The sequence below is a fragment of the Ornithodoros turicata genome, chromosome 7, assembly GCF_037126465.1.
Source record: "Ornithodoros turicata isolate Travis chromosome 7, ASM3712646v1, whole genome shotgun sequence".
Classification (NCBI taxonomy): Eukaryota; Metazoa; Arthropoda; class Arachnida; order Ixodida; family Argasidae; genus Ornithodoros; species Ornithodoros turicata.
Genome location: NC_088207.1, coordinates 29,840,908 through 29,860,205, shown reverse-complemented (window position 1 = coordinate 29,860,205; position 19,298 = coordinate 29,840,908). Strand labels below are relative to the sequence as shown.

The following is a 19,298-nucleotide window of genomic DNA, read 5'->3' as shown; positions in this document are numbered from 1 at the left end:
ATACATCTCGCAATCACACTGTTTGGTTATGTGACTATCATATTGTCTCTTCCGTGGGCTTGGGAAAAATTGTTGGCGGCATTACGGAACCAATAAATGCCGGGGAATTTTGAAGCGTAAGCGCGCAAGGACGCTCACCGCATAAGTCCCTTATGTCCGCCATTTGCAAACAAGGCAAGGTGAGGTCAACATGGCGCCACCAAGGGTGGCTTCAAATATGGCTGCCGGTTTATCTCTCTATTACCATCTCTATCTCACGACTTATCTCGTGCTCTCTCTCGTTGGGTTTCGGCTTCTTTTGTAGGTGCCTCTCTTGAGTATGTATTGCTTGTGAGAGGGCCCAGATGGATGGCTCCACGGGCAATAAACCTCTACCCGAGAAACGTCACCATGACGTTGGTAGACAGACTGAAACCGAAACAAATCGGAAGAGGAGGGCTGGGTTCCACAAATGGGCACTTGTTCGCTGCCTCCTATTGAAAGAAAAGTAGGACCGAAGGTCACGTCCCTTTCGGGGACCATCGTAATCCCCTCAAGACCGTGGCTTTCGGGCGCGACCTCGTTTGCGCCTAGGTTCCGTAGTTCAACTCTACCACATTGGTGGCGCTGTCGAACACTATGACGTCATTTGTTTACAAACAGGGATAGGTCTATAGTGGAAGAGGGAAACTGCCAAGCTGCGCAGAAAGCCGACCTACTTGCGTAGCATGATTATGTTGACATTTGGAACACTGTGCATCGTCCTGACGGTAGAGTACACCAGAGAACTGGTAGAGTACAGCTGGGCTAGGCTTCACGGGATTTGTCATTTAAGGTGCTTTGTCCTTGCTCTGTGTATCATTACAGTATCTCCTTTCCACGTTATTTGGCTTACGGGTCGAAACCTACGCAGCGCTTCGTGCACTTCGTGAAACTATGTGATATGAGAAACAGTAAATAATGTATATTTTAGGCCCCACTCTTGTACATATCATCATTGCATCAACGTTTGTTTAGAAAAAGAGAGGGCTCCTGTGGCCTAATGGATAAGGCGTTGGTCTCCGGAACCAAAGATTGTGGGTTCGAGTCCCACCAGGGGCGGACGAGTACGAATGTTTTACACGAATATTTTACCAATGTAGTACAGATGCAACAGAGCCCAAAGGTCAGGTAGGTGGTAATGAAATATGACATGGTCACACGAGGTTTCAAAGGCGCATGTGTGACGTGAGTGTTGAAATCGCCACAAGGGGAAACGTTACTAACTATCCTTCCTCTTTCCTTCTTGCCCCTCTCAGACTATTTTTGTAGGTATAATACCCCTGACACGCGGACCCGTTTGAATTCCTTCCCATTAGGGGTCCTTTACAGCTGCAAAGGACACCTTCGCGAAAGGAGTTCGTGTCAGTGGCACACGGCAAACGCGAACTTGTTTTGGTGTTTCGTTTGTAAAATATACCCAAAGATGTCGAGCTAGATGTTTCCATTAGAACCAGCCAACACGTACGACATAGTATCTGTACACTAAAACATCCATTTGGGCCTGTTGGTACATTTCTTTGACGATAAAAGCGCTAAAAGAGACAAACACAGAAGTTGTGTGTATGTCGTCTGTGTTTGTCTCTTTTAGCGCCTTTATGTTAAAAAAAGTACGAGTGTTTGTAGATTAGAGTGCGCGTGCGTGCCTTTCTGTATCCGTGCCTCTCGCTTCTACTGTACCGCACCATCTCCAATACGGCACACTGGGTCACTTCCTCGAGGCAGAGGAAAATGGGAAGTTCCTATTTCTGTTGTGCAGAACAGGGAACAGCGGTTTTCGAGATGAGCTTCCCACAAACGGGATTTTTTTAAATGTTTCCATGTATCGGACCGATAATGAAGCAGATGGGTGCAAAAACCGCAAGTTGGGGAAAAAAAAGGGGGAAAAAACGCGGTCCTTTCTTTTTTTTTTTTTTTTTCGGGGGAGGAAGGGAAGGGTGTCGTGTGACCTTAGCCACGTGCGGCGAGCTCAAATTCGAATGTCCGACTATAGCAAAGGCGTCTGCGATCCAGGAACTGCATCTTTATCTATATGAACAATAGGTTCCATTGCCAGGTCGGCGCACTGGGCATATGTGCAATGGCCATGACAGTGTGAATTAGGGCAGTCAGTTTATAGCAACGTTCATGTCGTCCGGGAAGTCTGTGAAAGAGAACCAAACCTGTAAGATCGAAAGATAGTAACGCGGAAGAGTTTTGCAGTTCAACGCTCACATCACCGCTGGAAGTTATCAGAACGCTCTTCATCTGACGTTCTTCCAAGCTCAATATCGATCTCAGAGTACTCCCTTGACGCCAAAAGGGGCTCCGTGGTTGCCGAATTAAACCGACTGCCCGGACCCAGAAATAAATTAAAGAGAGAGGAAGAAGAAGCTAAAGAAACGCTGCCACATGGCTTCTTATGATGGTCGGACTCACGGTGCAAGGTATTTCAATTACATTCGCAGCCGAATAGTTTTATCTCATTGAATTTAATAAGCCCCGATTCCAGACAAAGCTTGCGGAATACTTTATCCTATCTCAAGACGGTCCTATCTCGGTCGAGCACCTTTTGACTTCAGCAGAGGGGCTGTAGCTAATGCTAACTTCATGGTAAGAGCCAAACCGGAAGTGAACACAAATTTCTCCTTTTTTCTTCGTTTCAATCCCCACACCGGGTGGTTTTGTCAAGCAAGATATTTCACATGACTGCCTACAGTGGAATACAACCTCAAAACTCATGGCCGGCTGCATATTGTTCCTAGTTTGGACGACGCACCGTTTCTATATGGACGTACATTATACCGTACAGATTGTTTCTGTACCTGGAGAATGGAAACACAAGAGTGATAATGCTAGTGCCAATACGGCGCTTGCTTTTTTTGCTATCACAAATACTTCAGCTGTCGGCTGTCGCCTGTGCCACCGTACGGTTCCTAGAACCGTTGCCCATTCCGCGCACTCTGCGTAAACAATTGGCTTTAATAATTACCGAAATAAACTGTGAAGTTTCGATCCGCCGTTTCCAGCTGGCTTTCGGTGGCCCAGACTTCGGAGATGCAGCTATATTTTACAGGCTGTCAGGGCAGGGCTTCGTAGCCACATAGTCCGCGAAGAAGTACGGTACGGTCTTGCGGAGCGCTCTCGCCGCTGGCTGACGTCTACTCGACTTTTCCGCCACGTTCAGGGTGAGTGGCAAATCATGTTCTAGCCAGCTCGCTAGGACTGTACTGTCCTCCGCAACGACTCTCCCATGTTTGGATTATTCTCTTGCTATGGCCAGTACGAAAAGCAAACTCTCCTAGAGAGTGTTGTTACCTAGATTGTAGGATTGTAACGTGAAGTTAGTGTCTGTACAAAGGGGACTACCCCCATAGGTAGTTCCCCTGCTTGATGACAATACACAGGCGGCGCCTGTTTTTCTAAAAAGGTATATTCTTAGCGTTTGACGTCATCTCGTGAACTTATTTCTCTGCTTTGAAGACGGGGCTCATCCAGTGCTTCATTACCGCGAGTCTAAAGGGCATTCGAGAGGAGAGAAATTCTTGAGAGGGTCTTCGAGGGCCATATTTTGGCCCAGACTGAAGTTCTTGCTCAATAGGGTGTGCTCTTTCTTTCATTTCTCCACGCATTCGACCCATGACAGGATCAAGCGCCAATTATAGGTATTGTGCTTCGGCTCCAGAGTGGGAAGCAGCGAGACGATTGTCTGTCGATCAGGAGCTTATCCGCCTTTGTTTCGTTTGTGAGGCATTGTACGGATATCTTTTCTGCATACAAATGCTTTTCCAGGCATGAGGAAACTCCCAAAGTTCGTTTTACGGCGTGTTACGCCTTACAACTACACAATACACTTTCCCAATAACAATGAGGCAGTGTACCGCCACAGCGCTCCATCCCATCATCATCATCATCCATGTAGACAATAAAATGCTTTGTCGTCGTTGTTAGGCCTCGTGAACACAGCGGCCACGACGAAATAATAATAAGAAAAAAAAAACGCACTGGTGCTGTACAATTTTGGATTTCATTACTAAATTTTATGAATAGCAGACTTTCTTGCTTTTTTTATTCCAGCTAGTCATGCTGTTTAATTTAAAAAATCGTGCCTACGACGGGATGTTTACCAGCAGATGGTTCAGCCGGCAGTGGAACAACGACCGATGGCAGACGACAATTCTCGACGTGCCTTACATCGTCTATAGGCGGCGTTCATCAAATTGGCACAAAAATCCACCAGTTTTGCAAATCACGAGAAATGTCCGTGTCAATCCTATTCAATCCACTTGCCACCCAAAATGGCGCTGCTCATGTAGGATATGAGGGACAGATAGTGCACTCTTAAAAATGAACTTCACCGCATAGCACGCTCCTAGCCAACCATCATCTCGAATGATATCGTTACCTGCCCTGATTTGTTGAAAACGGGAGGCGTACGCCTTTTTTGTGACGATTATGAACAGCATAAGTGTCACAAAAAAGGCGCACGCATCCCGTTTTCAACAAATCAGGGCAGATAACGATATCATTCGAGATGATGGTTGGCCAAGAGCGTGCTATGCGGTGAAGTTTATTTCTTAGAGTGTGAGCATAGGCTGATTAATAATACCCCGGATATCAAGACGTCATTGGATAGACAGCTCAAAAAGTGGGTGGAACTTCAGGTATAGGCATGTCCCATTAATGGCCAGACTCCCTTTTAATATTCATTATTGAAGACTGCCCATATGACAGGGGAAGAAGACGGAGATTACTTTATTGCGAATAATAGTCTATTGAATTGACCGTTGCACTCACCCAGGAAACAGACATCACTGCAGTTGCAATGAGGCTCATGCGGTGACGTCACGTTTAGTCAAGTGACTTGGGAAAACCTATTGCCGCACCGGAGTCAAAGTAGGATGGCATGCCGTGAGTTGTTGCGGTATAGGGACCGTGCAGTAAAGTTTCATTCCCCAAAACTTTAGTCGTGACGCTGCCCACCTCTGTGAGGCAGAGCCATTTATAGGGAGAGTTTGGCCATTCTCTGGTCTTTTGCCGCCTCATGGGTGGAGCCTATTTTGACGTCAGAGTCGTCGTTGCGCCGCCCAAAAAGCCCGCATCCAAGCAGAATCCGCTTATCAGCCATCTAGTGCTCACCATATTGATGCTGTCCGTCAGCTTTGCTGTCGCAAAGAATGCAATCTACAGGAATAACCGGCTTATCAGCCACAGCCGCCTGTGATAAGGGGGGCTTTGTTGCCAAACTGAAAGAGTTCAAGGACGAAGGGCTTTCAAAGGACAATGTACGCACGTGTCTTCCCTCCTTGCATCGTAAACAACGATCAGCATCAATATGGCGTCGGCTACCGGCTGAGACAACAATAGAGCACGGCGAGGGAGGTGGCTTAGCCGTGATGTTGCATGACGCGCTTCAAGCTAGGCTCCTCCTGATGGCCAAACTCTCCCTATAAACGGCTCTGCTGTGAGGCCGACAACGGCGAGCTCTTCCAGCAGTACCACCACCCATGTTTTCCCATGTCACGTGTCTCAAAGGCGTTTAAAGACTGCGCGTGACGTCATGCGCACGAGCCTCATTAATATCTAGAGAGTATCTCGGCCACCGTCGATACCTGCATCTACGTATTTCCTCACTCATCATCACTAAATGTAGTCATTAGAGATGGGACGAATCCAGAATTTTTCGAATCCGAATCCGAATCCAAGGAAGGTTCTACAAATCCACGAATCTTACGAATCTCGAATCTTTCGAATCATTTCTTGAAAAACAGATTAAAAAGCCAGAAAAAAAAAGGCACTTCTAGTGAAAAGTGTTTTGAAGCAGAATATGATACCTTTGTTTAGTGAAAAACAAATTAAATAATGCTTCAGTTTCACGAGAAAATATATCTATATAGTTCTTCTTAAACGTAATTTATTTAACGTATTGGTTGTTCATCGACTACAAGAAACGCATTGATTCTAGAGTCTGAATTATTTCCATAAAACTAAGCAACAATCAAAAGCAAAACCAGGTTACTTTTAAACTTGTAATGTAACAGTTCCTGCCTAAACTCTCTCTGCCCAGAGAAATGTAAATAAACAAACAAGAAAACACCTGTCGGCCAATGAGGCTTTCGGCGGACACCGGAGGCGCCAATTTGAAAAAGAAACAAACAAACATGGTTGGTTGATTCGAAAGATTCGATTCGCCGTTCTGGGCACCACTGGGATTCGGATTCGCGAATCTCGAATCCCTTCCTAGGATTCGTCACGCTGTCAACAATCGGAAAAGATGTCAGTTGACACGAAAGAAGAATCAGCTGCAGATGTTTGGACGACTCATTGTTTTAACGCTAGAGCGAACACTGCTTTCGTGAGCGAAAGCAAGTGACATTGTGTTCAATGTCAGGCTTTGAAACTTGAAAGTAAACATTGTCTGTTACGAGTTCCTATACAACAAGCTGAAAGAAGAGAAAAAGGCCGATTCCCATATCGTTGCGTGAAACTATCGAGTGGTTTCCTAAGGAGCATATCGTCGGAGATATCCCAGTATGAATGGACGCAATTTTTCCGTCTATCGCTTGCGTCTGCATGTATCCCTGGGAAACTTGTGTTTCGAATGCGTTCTCGGCTCATTTTTTAAAATAGTTCTACGTCCGCAAACACAAATAGTTACAGTTTCCTTTGCGCTTCTCACCGGGCACCTGCGTGATGTAATCTCATTCATTCATCAGGGATGAGCAACGGGGCTTTCCGTACTCGCTCCAACTTGCCGACTTCTGGACTCCACGTCTAAATCCTAGAGATGATCATTGGCCGGCAGGTGTTTTCTTGTTTGTTTGTTTGTTTGTTTACATTTCTCTGGATTGAAGGAGTTTAGACAGGAACTGTTACATTACAAGTTTAAAAGTAACCTGGTTTTGCTTTTGACTGTTGCTTAGTTTTATGGAAATAATTCAGACTCGAGAATTAATGCGTTTCCTGTAGTCGATGAACAACACGTTAAATAAATTACGTTTAAGAAGTACTGTATGGCTATATTTTCTCCTGAAACTGAAGCATTATTTAATTTGTTTTTCACTAAACAAAGATATCATATTCTGCTTCAAACCGCTTTTCACTAGAAGTGTCTTTTTTTTCTGGCTTTTTAATCTCTTTTTAAAGAAATGTTTCGAAAGATTCGAGATTCGTAAGATTCCTGGATTCGTAGAAACTTCCTTGGATTCGAAAAATTCTGGATTCGTCCCCATCTCTAGAAAGGACACTTACGTCGTATGTTCACTTCAGTAGCTATTTCTACACACCCATGAAAAACGAAGCCTCAGCGTGGGTAACACAGAAGGGACAGGCACACGGCAGCTCATAGATTTCGTTCACCAGCTTGCATGCGTCTACGCGACTTTATCAGTTACCTTCTCCATATGTTGGCAGCGCGCAACTGCTTCCGTTGTCAGTCCTCGCGCGGGCAAGCTTTTTAGCCTTTAATAGGTTTTATTGCCTCATGCACTGCACTTGCAGCCTATATAATGTGGTTCACTTTCTGCCACTGCAATTTGAGGCTACGGAAGGCTTTGGAGCGGTCAGCTGATGGCGGCTTCCGGAGTGCATGCATTTACGTGCACGCGATATGTGTAGTCCTTCTAGCCTGCCTGTCACCCATAACGGTTCTTATGATACGCAGGCGGTAGAAGGCGGCGTAGGCACTTGAAATGAAGAAGCAGCAGAATTGAAGCAGCGTACATGTAGACACGGATGTTTAGCCAGCATTATAGGCTCGCTAGTGGCTTTAGCTGTTTTGTACTCATTATGCATATTGATATATTCGCTGTGGTGCCGCGCACACAACCGTCCGTATATAGACGATGTGAGCATTGCTGGGTGTCCTTGCGCATATTATAGTTTGGAACACTAAACCATGGTCGACATTAGGTGCGGCTACATATGAATGCGACAAAAGCCTATCATCGTATCCACTTACCGCAGCAAATCTTCTCCCACCGGGCCATGCCAACCAATCCGCAGGACAAGATTGGTGTAAGGAGATATGCGATAACTGGATACCATGGGTTTCTTTTGCACTCATAAACACATTTATAGCTGTGGGAAAACATGTGGGAAAAGCCAAAAACCAAGGGGGATATAAACACGAACGCTTAATGGCCTATACAAGAGCGGAAATTTTGGGATCAAAGGCAAAAGAGCAAGTGCGTAGGCGATCTGGGCCCGCCTGCACGAAACTCTTTGAGTGCAGCAATCAACGAGTGTTGCACTCAAGCCAATTGCACTCGGCGTGCATTGAGTGCAACACTCGACGAGTATGTGTTTCACTCAATGCAGTGCAATAGGCTTGAGTGAAACACTCGGTGAGTAAACAACGAGAAGTGACCGAAGCAGACCACGGTTAGGGACGACGTAAGAACGTAAGCCTCAAACGTCCAGAAATTTACGAATTGGAACAACTCAGGGGAAACCCAGATGACCCAGGTTCGATACCTAGCGTCAGCATCTTTGCCCCTGAGCAGCCCTGAGTTGTTTTGCATTCGTTGTTTGAGCTCGGTGAGGGTTGCACTGAAAGAGTTTCGTGCAAGTAAGCCCTGGTACATGGTTTTCAACGATGGCCTGAGACACAGAGAAAACAAACAAACAAACCGGACACGATCTCTGTATCGCGTGATGGAACGAACTCTGCCGTGTTTCTTTTCTCCGTGTCACGGGTTCCATCCTTCCTAAATCTGTGGATGTTCGGTACAACGGAGAACGGTCTCGTTTATGTCTCACTGGCGGGTGCACTGATCATCGGCGAGTTTTTAGCAGATTGGAAGCGCGGAACGAAAGCGATATGATAAAAGAAGTTTGAGTTTGAGTTTGATTATAGAAAAAAAAAAACGGAAGATATTGAATTCGTCACCTGACGAATTCTGCAACTCCCACAAAGGAAATGAAATGAATGAAAAGAGAAAGAAAACTGTCAAGATGAAAAATTAAAAATGGAAAGACATCACCCCTCCAAGTCACCGAACTGTACGTGCACATGACTGTACGTGACAGGCTACAGGCTACAGAAGGCTACAGACAGGTTGTTGTTGTTGTTGTTGTTGCAGTCGCTGTCAACGCTGTAGCACAGTGCAAATTTCGTCACCTAGACAATAGGTGGGGCCTCACGGGTGATATACCCTCTTGATAATTGTCGAAAACTATGCAAAAGTAAACTGCAGCTGTTCAGTGGAAAACATCAGCATGATGAAATGTTATTATACATAATAGTGCCTTGTTTCCCAAGGGCAAGAACTCATTCGTTTTGTACTTGGAGTACGGCGACGGTGATGTAATTAGCTTCTTGTGTCCGAGATAACGGGTACCCAGCATTCAGTTATATTTGCTTTTTCCAGCAGCGTGTATACAAGGGCCCTAGGGGTATGTTACTTAAGCGCGTTCCACTTCCACTGTCCATATAGCACCGAGTACCTAGACTCCGTGTATTGACGGCCGTGTTCTTGAACTACCCTCGACTCGACATGCCTCTTCAATTCCAGTGAGTGGAGGAAAATGGCAATCCTCCATCTTGAGGAGTCATTGGGATCCAGTGCTATACCGCGTCGAACTCGAGGAAAACACGAAGGATTTCCTCTGCTCGGGGGCATTTAGAGGGGAAGCACATAACCGGTCTTGAGGAGCAGCTCGAGTTGAGGATCGTTTAGGAATACGGCGGTAAGTGTACCTAGAATAAAATACAATACAAATAAAAAAAAAAAATAGAAACGTAGGTCGCACTGGTACGACCAGCTGTTCCAGGACGCTTGACGTGTGTAAGCACTGAATGAATTAAAAGATTATATCAGCTCGTATGTCTTTGAGGTAGGTCGTCAGTGCACACAGCGCAGGTTGCTGGTGTTGCTTTGGCCAGGTCCCCAGTACCTTCTCAACACTAAATGGTCGGTTGTCAAGTTTCGCGAGGGCGTTCTTCAGTGTTCGCCGACTAGAGTCGAAGCGTCGGCAGCGTGCTCCGTGTCCTCCACAGTTCCGCAAGTTGAACAGTTCGGCGATCCAACGACACCTATCTTATCAAGGAATGCTGCAGCGAACGGGACGTTCAGTCGCAGGCGATGGATAGACGGACTCTAACGGCCTTGGCATCTTCGATGGGAGGCAGTAGATGCAGTTGGGGTGGATTCGCGCGAAGAACGAGTGATTCATGACGTCGCCTGTCCACATGGTTTTAGAGAGGCGATTACGTAAGGAGGCCACCAAGTATACTTCGCATCGGATTGCGTGAAGTAGATTTTATGAGTAGTTCTTTTATGGTGAGCAATTTGAGCAGCCTGGTCCGCCTTCTCATTTCCACAGATACAGCAGGTGCACAGCAGGTGCAAGCAGTCCATTATCTTTGCGCACAGTGTATGACCATTTCTTCGACCAAGTGGAGAAGAACCATGCAAGGTGAGGTGTGTATTAACAGCTCACGCATGTGCTTATGCAGAAATACGTTTTTGCTTACGTCCTCTGACATTTTCTGACCTAAACTTCTGCAAATGTGTATAACGACTTCAAGTAGTGTCGGCTGCTCTGTGTTAATATCCGACAGCTGTTGGACCACAAATAGCGCCTACGTACGTGCCTATATTCATTTCTGCTTCCTTTTTCTTAGTACATGAAGTAAAACGCCGCAAGATGAAGACTTACTTTTACTCTTCTTCTGATTCTTTTTCGTTTGGCGACGAAGGAGAATGGGAGCTTATCGCGAGTGAACATGAGTGCGCTGTGATGTATATAGAGACCCCACTATTTCTTTCCTGCGTGGGATAGAAGGTACCCCATAGATGCAGGACTCCAAACGAAGATTTACAGTGAGTAATGTAAAACGACGTATCTATTGCAAGCACTTTTCAACTGGATGGATATCTCGATTACATAATGAATTTAGCGATCAGTACATATTTCGAACAGGTCATAAAAATACGAGATGGTACTACCTTTTTAGAGACTGATAGCCAACTGTCTGAACTTTTATTGTGTGTGTGTTTTTGTTTTTTTTTTTTTTTTTGCGTACGTTGTCGCCCTGTAGAAGCAAAACTAGATATGGAGAAAATTCCCACCCCATGCATTTTAGACAACCTGTCTCACATCAAAGGACGCCATTTTTTCCCCTGCTTGCTTGAAGTCTACATCACCGCACGCAGGTGGCGCTGCTTGAACAATGCGACGTGCTCACGTCGTGCATTAGTAATATTTATGAGGTATTTATCGGTGTGTTGTGCCCCCTGTCGGCGGTGTCAGGGTTAACGTGAGGCACAGGAAAAGATGGCGGTTTTTGAGTGAGACAGGCCGTTTAAAATGCATGGGGGGAGATTCCCTAGATTTTTGGGTTTGTTTTTACATGAGGACAACGTTTGCAAAGAAAAAGAAAAAAGCCAATAAAAGTTTCGGGTGGAGTAGACCGCATAATGTATTTATGAGACGTGATGTATTTTTGTGATCGAAACGCGCAATGATTGCTAAATTCACCCTGTCGCATCGTATCGACGCAGTCTGCGAAGTCCTTATACCTATATATATCGCTACCGGAAAACTCTTTCCAGTGACACGAGGGTCGTTTTACTTAATATGCATCCTCAGTGTACCGAAGCGATGTAGTTCTGACCCCACAGGGAGGCTCAAAGCAATATTTTTTTGATTCCGTGTTATCGCCGCGAAGCAACTGTGGCTATGAGTGGCGTACAGACGTGGACAGATGGAGAGAGGACAGCAGGAAGGGGTGGGGGACAGGGGGGTTAATGTGCGCCCTGGGCCAACTTCAAGGAGAACTGTGCCGACATTCGTCTGGAAAGTCTTCGGAAAACCCAGGGAAAACCTCAGACAGCACAGCCGGTGACAGGATTCGAACCCGTGTCACCTCCCAGTCTCGGCGTGGAAAGCGATCACCTTAACCACTACGCCACGGGAGCTGGTCCAAAGCGAATTCGAATACCGAATGCCACTATTCTTTGTTCCTCCGTACCATATCGAAATGCTCCTCTAACCGTGTAATTAGTCACGCAACACCGCAAACGGGATTGAGTTCTCGCTCAGCATCGGAGTAACAAGCGTGGTGTTATACAGGAAACCAGACTCAAAAGGAGCACCGGGTATATATCTCTGTGATGGATACGGGGTAACAAGGTGTTTCTTACGGTATCAGAAGGATTGGGGCACTAGTCTTGCGGTTCTACTCCTGCGATTCTGCTTTTAAGCTCTCAGGCAAGGTGAAATCCTCACTGCTGGATATGGACAGTAGTGTCCCTATTGAAAATTTGTTCGTATGCCCTGTAGATAGGCCCTAGGGTAACTAGGACCCTAGGGCTGTATATCCTATGGCAACCCTAGGTCCTGGGGTCCCCGTAGATCCGGGGATAATTCCAGGACATAGGGTTATCCCATACGTCCTGTAATGTCCCATGTATCCCATCGTCCTATGTATCCCATGCGTCCTATAATCCTTATCCCATGCGTCTTAGTTTAATTGGGGTTACCTCAGCCAACGGGTAGCCTCAAGATTGTCTTAGTTTGCCTCAGACCCTCTTCAATAACGTTGTAACCTTCAAGATCACATTTAAAAGAAACTGCATTGCTCCTATGGGAGCGAGACGGGTAGGCATGTGAAGACAACTTTAATGCGAGGTGTCCGTCAATTCTGGGAATGGCGTTTTAAAGTGTCACTGCATTTTAAAGTGTAAAGCTGTTTGTTAAAGCCTCTTAACTGCCCGGGTGAGAAAAAAAATCACTGCCATTCAAACGACTTCTGCACGATATAGGTATACATTGCTGTATTTGAGCGTGCAACGAAGTAGATTTATTGATTTTACATATTAGTAACGACGTCGAGCACATGCGCCCGAGCATGAAATTTACTCCTACCTATTCAGCAATGTCAGTGAGCCCTTCTGTCACGCAAGGTAAAACGGAAAACAGGAAAATCGTAACCGTCGGACTCACACGGAGATCTCCAGACTGCCAACAATACCATTCATTTCATTGTTGTCATCGTATTCGTACGAAACTTACGACACGTCACAACCAAGCGCTTCGATCATGGACCATGGCTTCGATGTTCTGGAGTTTGCTTCCTGCAGATGATGATTTGGATGACCACCTACATAATCACGAAGGTATGAAGCGTCTCAGCAGTAAGGCGGGGCTTTCGAAATGGCCTCGGTTGAATGGAACTGAATTACTTTATTTAAAAGTTTACGGTTGTTGGTTATACAGTTAGGAGGATAAGGAATTAATGGCGATACACAATATAGCGGTCAAAGGTTCAAATAGCGGTCAAAGGATATAGCGGTATAGTATAGGTTCAAATGTGAGCGGTCAGAAACGCTGAAGATGAAGAAACACTTTGTTGTCTACAAAGAAGGAAAAAAAGAAATCTATATTACGCTTGTGCTCTGTGTTGCTAGCAAGCCAGTTAATCCCTCACAAGCGTGGGTTCGTTGCTAGTGCAAAATGAATTTTAAAGGACTTATCGCTGGGAACACTGGACGCGAGACAGAAAACTGTGTGCTTCCTGCGTACCTCTCCGTCACGCGTCCGGTGTTTCCCGCGCTAAGTGCTCCAAAAGTCATTTAATCCCGTTCTAGGCACGCCTAGGTACACGGCAACAAAACTGCACCAGGTGCACTACATGAATTACAGATCACGATACACCAGGAGAGGAAAAGCAACGCATAATCCATCGATCATCAATCGCGTACTCCTGGTCCAAATCCCTAGGAGCTGCGAACAAGCATGCAACATGCCGGCGTGCTGCATGGCTTACCTTTCCCCTTTCTTTGTTTCTTTTTTGCCAATAAATCCCCCCCCCCCCCCTATGCAACATTGATTACTAGAAGACTGGTAGATCTCCCATATCGGTCGGGGAGTGGTTAGAGTGTAAGCACGAATCTACAAAAATCTGCGGCAAATGTTTTGGCGGCTCATTAGTATAGTCATATCGTTGGCAACACCGGTGGTAACACTAATATTCGCAACATTATCTTGCAGGACATGTTGGACACTCGCACTACACTCTAAGAAAAAAAGGAGAAAAACGGGGAGTAATTGCAGCTTCTACTCCCCTAGTGTGCAATTACTCCACATTTTAGTCCCCTAACCGGACATTTAGTCCCGACATTTACTCCCCAGGACTGCAAATTGTCACTAAACTTCGCGAATGGTCTCCTGAATGCAACAGTCTACGTAAATATGTGCCCTTGGTCAATTTGAACGACATAAGGCTGTATAACTCAGACCAAGTAGCAATTTTCCAGCCACACAGAGTAAGAAACAGTTAGCGCACTTTTCTTCGCAAATTGTGCCCTAGTATGGCGCAAGATTTTATATCACTCGATATATCACGGTTGACGGTTTGCTTCAAAGTATTTTCATGCATGCGCACCAATTATGTACCTGGGACTCTTACAACAGCGCGTGAAATGCGGTGTTCACTCTGTGACATTCATTTGCTCCCGAAAGGGACTATTTTTGTGGCAATGCAATTACTCCCCAAAAGGAGTAAAAGTACTCCTTTTTTTCTTAGAGTGTACGAGGGATGTCGGGGCGTCATGGCGGGGAGGATAGACGCCACCTAGATGCAGAAGGCCTGCTTATTGCCTCCTCTCCCTCCTTGGCTACGTGGACATATAAAGTCAGAATTCTTCTGCTATTGCGTGTCGCCGTTTTGCGAGTTCACGAACTGGCAAATGATCGCAGCTAACTTGGAACCTGTAGACCCGAATAGACAAAAAGTGCAACGCTCTTTCCAGAAAATCAATTTTGAGAAAGATATGCGACCGTTTTGCGCTTTATTTTAAAGATTTCCCATTTAGTACGCGGGGATGTTCAATCACTAGTTGCAGACGACGGTGGTTCATCTCCATGGCTACGACCGCTGAAAGCACGTTCGTGATTGGCTACCGCAGTTGAAAACACGGTCCTGATTGGCTGACTCTTAGTTGTTACGTCACGTCGACGAGTAAACAGGCTTTCTGTATCTAGGTGGTGTTGGGATAGCTGAGCATTGTGGCGGACGCTAGAGCATTCTTCACGGCATCAAATGCACTGTACAGCCGCCGCACCGGAGGACGGGGCAGACTTGAGTAGTTCTTCGAGGGGGCATACAAGCACTGCGCACGCAGGTAGAAAACGCCTGTATAAGTTTATCAGTCCAAGGAAGCGGCGCAGATGTTTGACGGAAGCGGGACGTGGATAGTCCTGGACAGCCTGAACTTTTTTCGAAAGCGGTGATATTCCGGCGTCGGAGATGTGGTGCCCAAGGAATTCGAGAGAGTCCTTGCAGATAAATTCGCACGTTTGCACGTTGATGAATATACCGTGTTCCTGCAACGGGGCAAAAGTAGTCGGAGGTGCTCCAAGTGCTGTTCCTCACTTTTGCTGGCGACAAGAATATCGTCTATATAGGCGAAAGCAAAAGTAAGTCCTCGTAAAACCTTATCTATAAAGCGCTAGGACGTTAAGGGCGGCGTTCCTCGATTCAAACGACAGCCGGAGGAATTAAAAAAGGCCGAAAGGCATCGTGATATCGTGATAACTGTTTTGTGGACTTCTTCTGGCGCTACGGGTATTTGATAATAAGCCTTGACAAGATTGATTTTGCTGAAGTAGTTCGCACCGGCTAAGTTCATGGTGAAATCTTGAATGTTTGGAAGGGGGTAGCGATCAGGCTTCGTGATGACATTCAGCGCTCCGTAATCCACACAGGGCCTCCAATCACTAGTTACTTCTCCTCCAACTGTTCATATTCATCACGTACTGTACCCGTCAGACTTAACCTGTAACGCGTAAGCGCGCGGCAGCCTTTGGGTTTGAGACTGCGTCCGAGACATAGGCACGCTCAGTTGGGCGGTTATCACACCTGCAATCAGTCTCCGCTTCGTGCTCATGCTCACCACCAGCTGTGATGCATGAGCGTTGCTACCTAGTCTCAAACCCAGCGGCCACCGCTCCGCGGCGCTGAGGTTCTCGCAGGCGTACAGCCATTGGAAACGGAGAGGAGCACCTGCAATCGTTTTCTCTTTACCGTCGCGCCTGTGGCTGCCGCAGCATGGGATTGTTTGCACGCGGCCGCCGATTGAGAAGACCCATCTCAAGGGAAGAGCCACTTGACGATATTTCGAAGAGATACTGTTCTTCCTCTGGGCCATTCGTTGCCCAATGTCCAGAGCTTCTAAACTCTCTAAGCTATCGGTGAGGCTCTTTGGAACACGGAAAGCCCTGCCCATCGCAGGACGGACACACGCAAACCCGCTCTGCGGCGTCTATACTTGGTCCACTGGGTAGGTGGGAAAGGGAAAACAATTTACCCTACTTTCTCCGTCCCAGTGACTTTACGCGACCACGCGCCCTCTCGTTACATTTCAGTCCTCCGGCGACTGTAACTCCAGAGCGCGTTCGTCCGAAACTTCAACGCTATAGGTCAACATATGAGAGGACATTGGGAACGTTCGTGGAAGCCGTTCTCCACGTACATTCCATGCATTGTACGAGTCAAACGAGCGAACCAAGTATGCTCCTCTGCTGATCGATACCTGGCTGAGACAATACCATTTACGAAACAGTGTTCGTAATCATGACGGCATGCCTGTGCAAAAGAGGGAACGTGGGGCTGTAAATATAGCCCCGTCCTCTAGGTCAGTGTCTTCGCTATTTCGGTGATGCCTGTCTGCCACAGTGTGCTAGAGGGAGAGAGCTATACTTCCGGGACGCGCCTTAGGAACGGGGTTTACGATCTCGAGCACACGTTTAGAACCGCCGCCTCGATGCCCGAATAAATCGTGGATGTTTCCTCCAGGGTGGCTGTTATACCTACCGTGTAGGTTATACGATGTGGGTAGGGTGAAAAATGGTTCCCCAAGGGTGAATTAAAGAAACACTCGGGACACGGTGGAGGTTATTTACTGGCGCAAAACGCCGAGCTGGAAATGTTGCAATGAATTAGGGACCTCGCAGCATAACATATGCGGGGTTTCTGACGAAACTAAAATGAATGAATATAGAGCTCGGAAGCTACACTGTATGTTGGAGGACGTATGATACCATTAAAAAATCATACAAAAATTGCCATTTGGCACACTTCATTGTGTGTAAATCTCACACATCGTATGTAAATCTCATTGTCTGTAAAGTAAAAAGCTCTGCCTTCTTAACATTTTCAATAGCCCATACTACCCAGATAAGCCTCGTCTGTCATCTTTTTTCTTTTGTCATCTTTGTCTTTAATCTACCTCATCCTTCTTTCATCATTCGTTAGTTTATCCTTTATTTCCTAATTCTTTTTCTTTTTATTTATTTCTTATTTCTTAATTTTCTTTCTTTATTTATTTCTTATTCCTTCCTATTTCTTTCTTTCTTTAATTATTTTCTTTTTTCTTTATTTATTATTTCTTAATTTTCCTTATTTGTTTATTTATTTCTGGAACAGCAAGCCGACGTCTCGTTTGGCTGACCGCTCCCCCGTTTTTTCCCCTTTTCGTCTAATAAATATACCCCCCCCCTCGTTTGTATAACAGTCAGCGCACTTTCGTAGCTGCCTAATACGATATTTATTTTGTAACTTTACAATTACAGGCATAACATGCCGTTTTGTTCTTTCACCTTTAGTAAATATGCCTTCTAAAGAAAGAAAGAGAGGTACAGAAGAAACAAATGAAGACGTCAGCGGCACCGGTGCATCCCATTTCGGCACTCCGGTGCCGATGCTCCAGAACACTTGGAGTGCGTGTTAAACCTAAACAACAATGCCTTCTAAAGCTGAACTTCCTTGATAGGTAAGGAAATTGGCAGATAGTACACTGGCACGTGTATGGGACGGTAGTTCTCACCTTGTCAGTCTTCATTTACCGAAACAAACTTGGAAGCTCTGGAGTATTTCCTGATTTTTCTCCGTGACGACCGGTCTCCTCTCTATCCTATGATGTGCCTGCGTACCGGTGTGCTGTGTGTGTGTTTTTGCCTAGCGTTCCCTTGATGTTCTCGCCGTCCGTACTGTTGTCTCAGTGACTCTACTCAAAATGTTGACCCATCCTCAGCGTCGTTCATCGTCTCACCATTTAGACGCATCTCATTCCGTCCAATATGTGCCTTGGAGTAAGTGGGCCGCATCTCATGTGGCGAATTTCCCCCTTCATCACCATTAGTTTATCTGTTGTTGTTGTTGTTGGAAGCTAAAACAGAAAGTATGGCTCGGTGTTTTAGCACGCGTCATGCGTAATTCACGAAAGTTTTGATGTCTGCTGTACAGGTACGTATTTGTCCCCGTACGCTGTAGTCTTGCTGCTGAGAAGAACGCATAAAACGTTGGAACAAAACTTGAAGCCGGCACACCTCGTATTTCGGGCCTTCTCCTCGTGCCCTGCAAATAACTCGCGGTCGGCTTTCTTTCTGTTGTCTTGTCGCGTAGATTACGTTTTTGGTGGAGGCGGCCGATCCCGTGTAAAGTGTATCATGGAAAACGTGTGCAAAAGCAGCGACACAGCAACAACAAAAAGACTTGACGCATATTTGACCCCTACTGGAATCCTGGAGTCATTGTGCGCGCAACGTCGCTTTATGTAACATCAACGCAATCGCCTGGAAGGGGAACCCTCCCAGTATTATTCGCCTCATTCATGAGTTGGGCCCTGCATGTTCCTTTTTGTGCCTCTTGGTAATCCTGGGGTTGTTTCTTTCTTTACTTTATTTTCTATTCACGCGTTCTGGAGTAGACTGAGCTGATTTTGTCGGGTCTCGCATCTCCATTTTTTTTTTAATTTTTCAATCAACCGATCAATCTTCCCAGCAGCTGCCCCCACCCCAACACTCACAAATATTTTGCAACCCCCCACAAATTTTTCATATACGAGCACATCTTATAAGCCTTACAAAACCGATAAAGTGCAAAGATCTCTTCTCGTGGAATGGAATATGCTGTTACCTTAATAACAGGAAATACAAGAGGAACTGCTTTTCTTTCCGGTGCATCGTTCGTGATTTGTGAGCGAAAGAAACCGCAATGCACGCTTTTCCTCTCCCTTCCATGAAGAACGATGATGCTGAGAGACCTCGGATTGCTCTCCTGAAACGATCTCTTGCAACAATTGGCCCAATCGTTTGCAGAGACCAATGAGAACGCGCACCGCATTGTCGACCTTCTTGAGAAGGAGAAGGAGAAGGAAAGCGTAAAGCTGCGTCGTTTTTATTTTGTTCTCTATTGTGTGTGTGTGTGTGTGTGTGTGTGTCGCGATGACGAAATCACGAATGACGCAACGGACGAATCCCGTTCCTTTTGTCGTGGCATAATGTTTTCCTGT

General features: G+C 46.0%; 1 protein-coding gene, 1 long non-coding RNA gene and 1 other non-coding gene across 4 annotated transcripts in view; 2 read left to right on the top strand and 1 right to left on the bottom strand.

The window, feature by feature from the left end:
• LOC135400775 (uncharacterized) overlaps positions 1-19,298 on the bottom strand; it is an 88,621-nt gene that overhangs the window by 48,542 nt on the left and 20,781 nt on the right. The gene's annotated exons all lie outside the window — the stretch shown is intronic.
• On the top strand, positions 1,008-1,080 carry Trnar-ccg (transfer RNA arginine (anticodon CCG)). The gene has a single exon. It is a non-coding gene; the product is annotated as a tRNA-Arg (tRNA).
• On the top strand, positions 2,414-10,950 carry LOC135400776 (uncharacterized). Its single transcript, XR_010424645.1, has 4 exons — positions 2,414-2,444; positions 2,510-2,610; positions 10,324-10,416; positions 10,625-10,950. It is a non-coding gene; the product is annotated as an uncharacterized LOC135400776 (long non-coding RNA).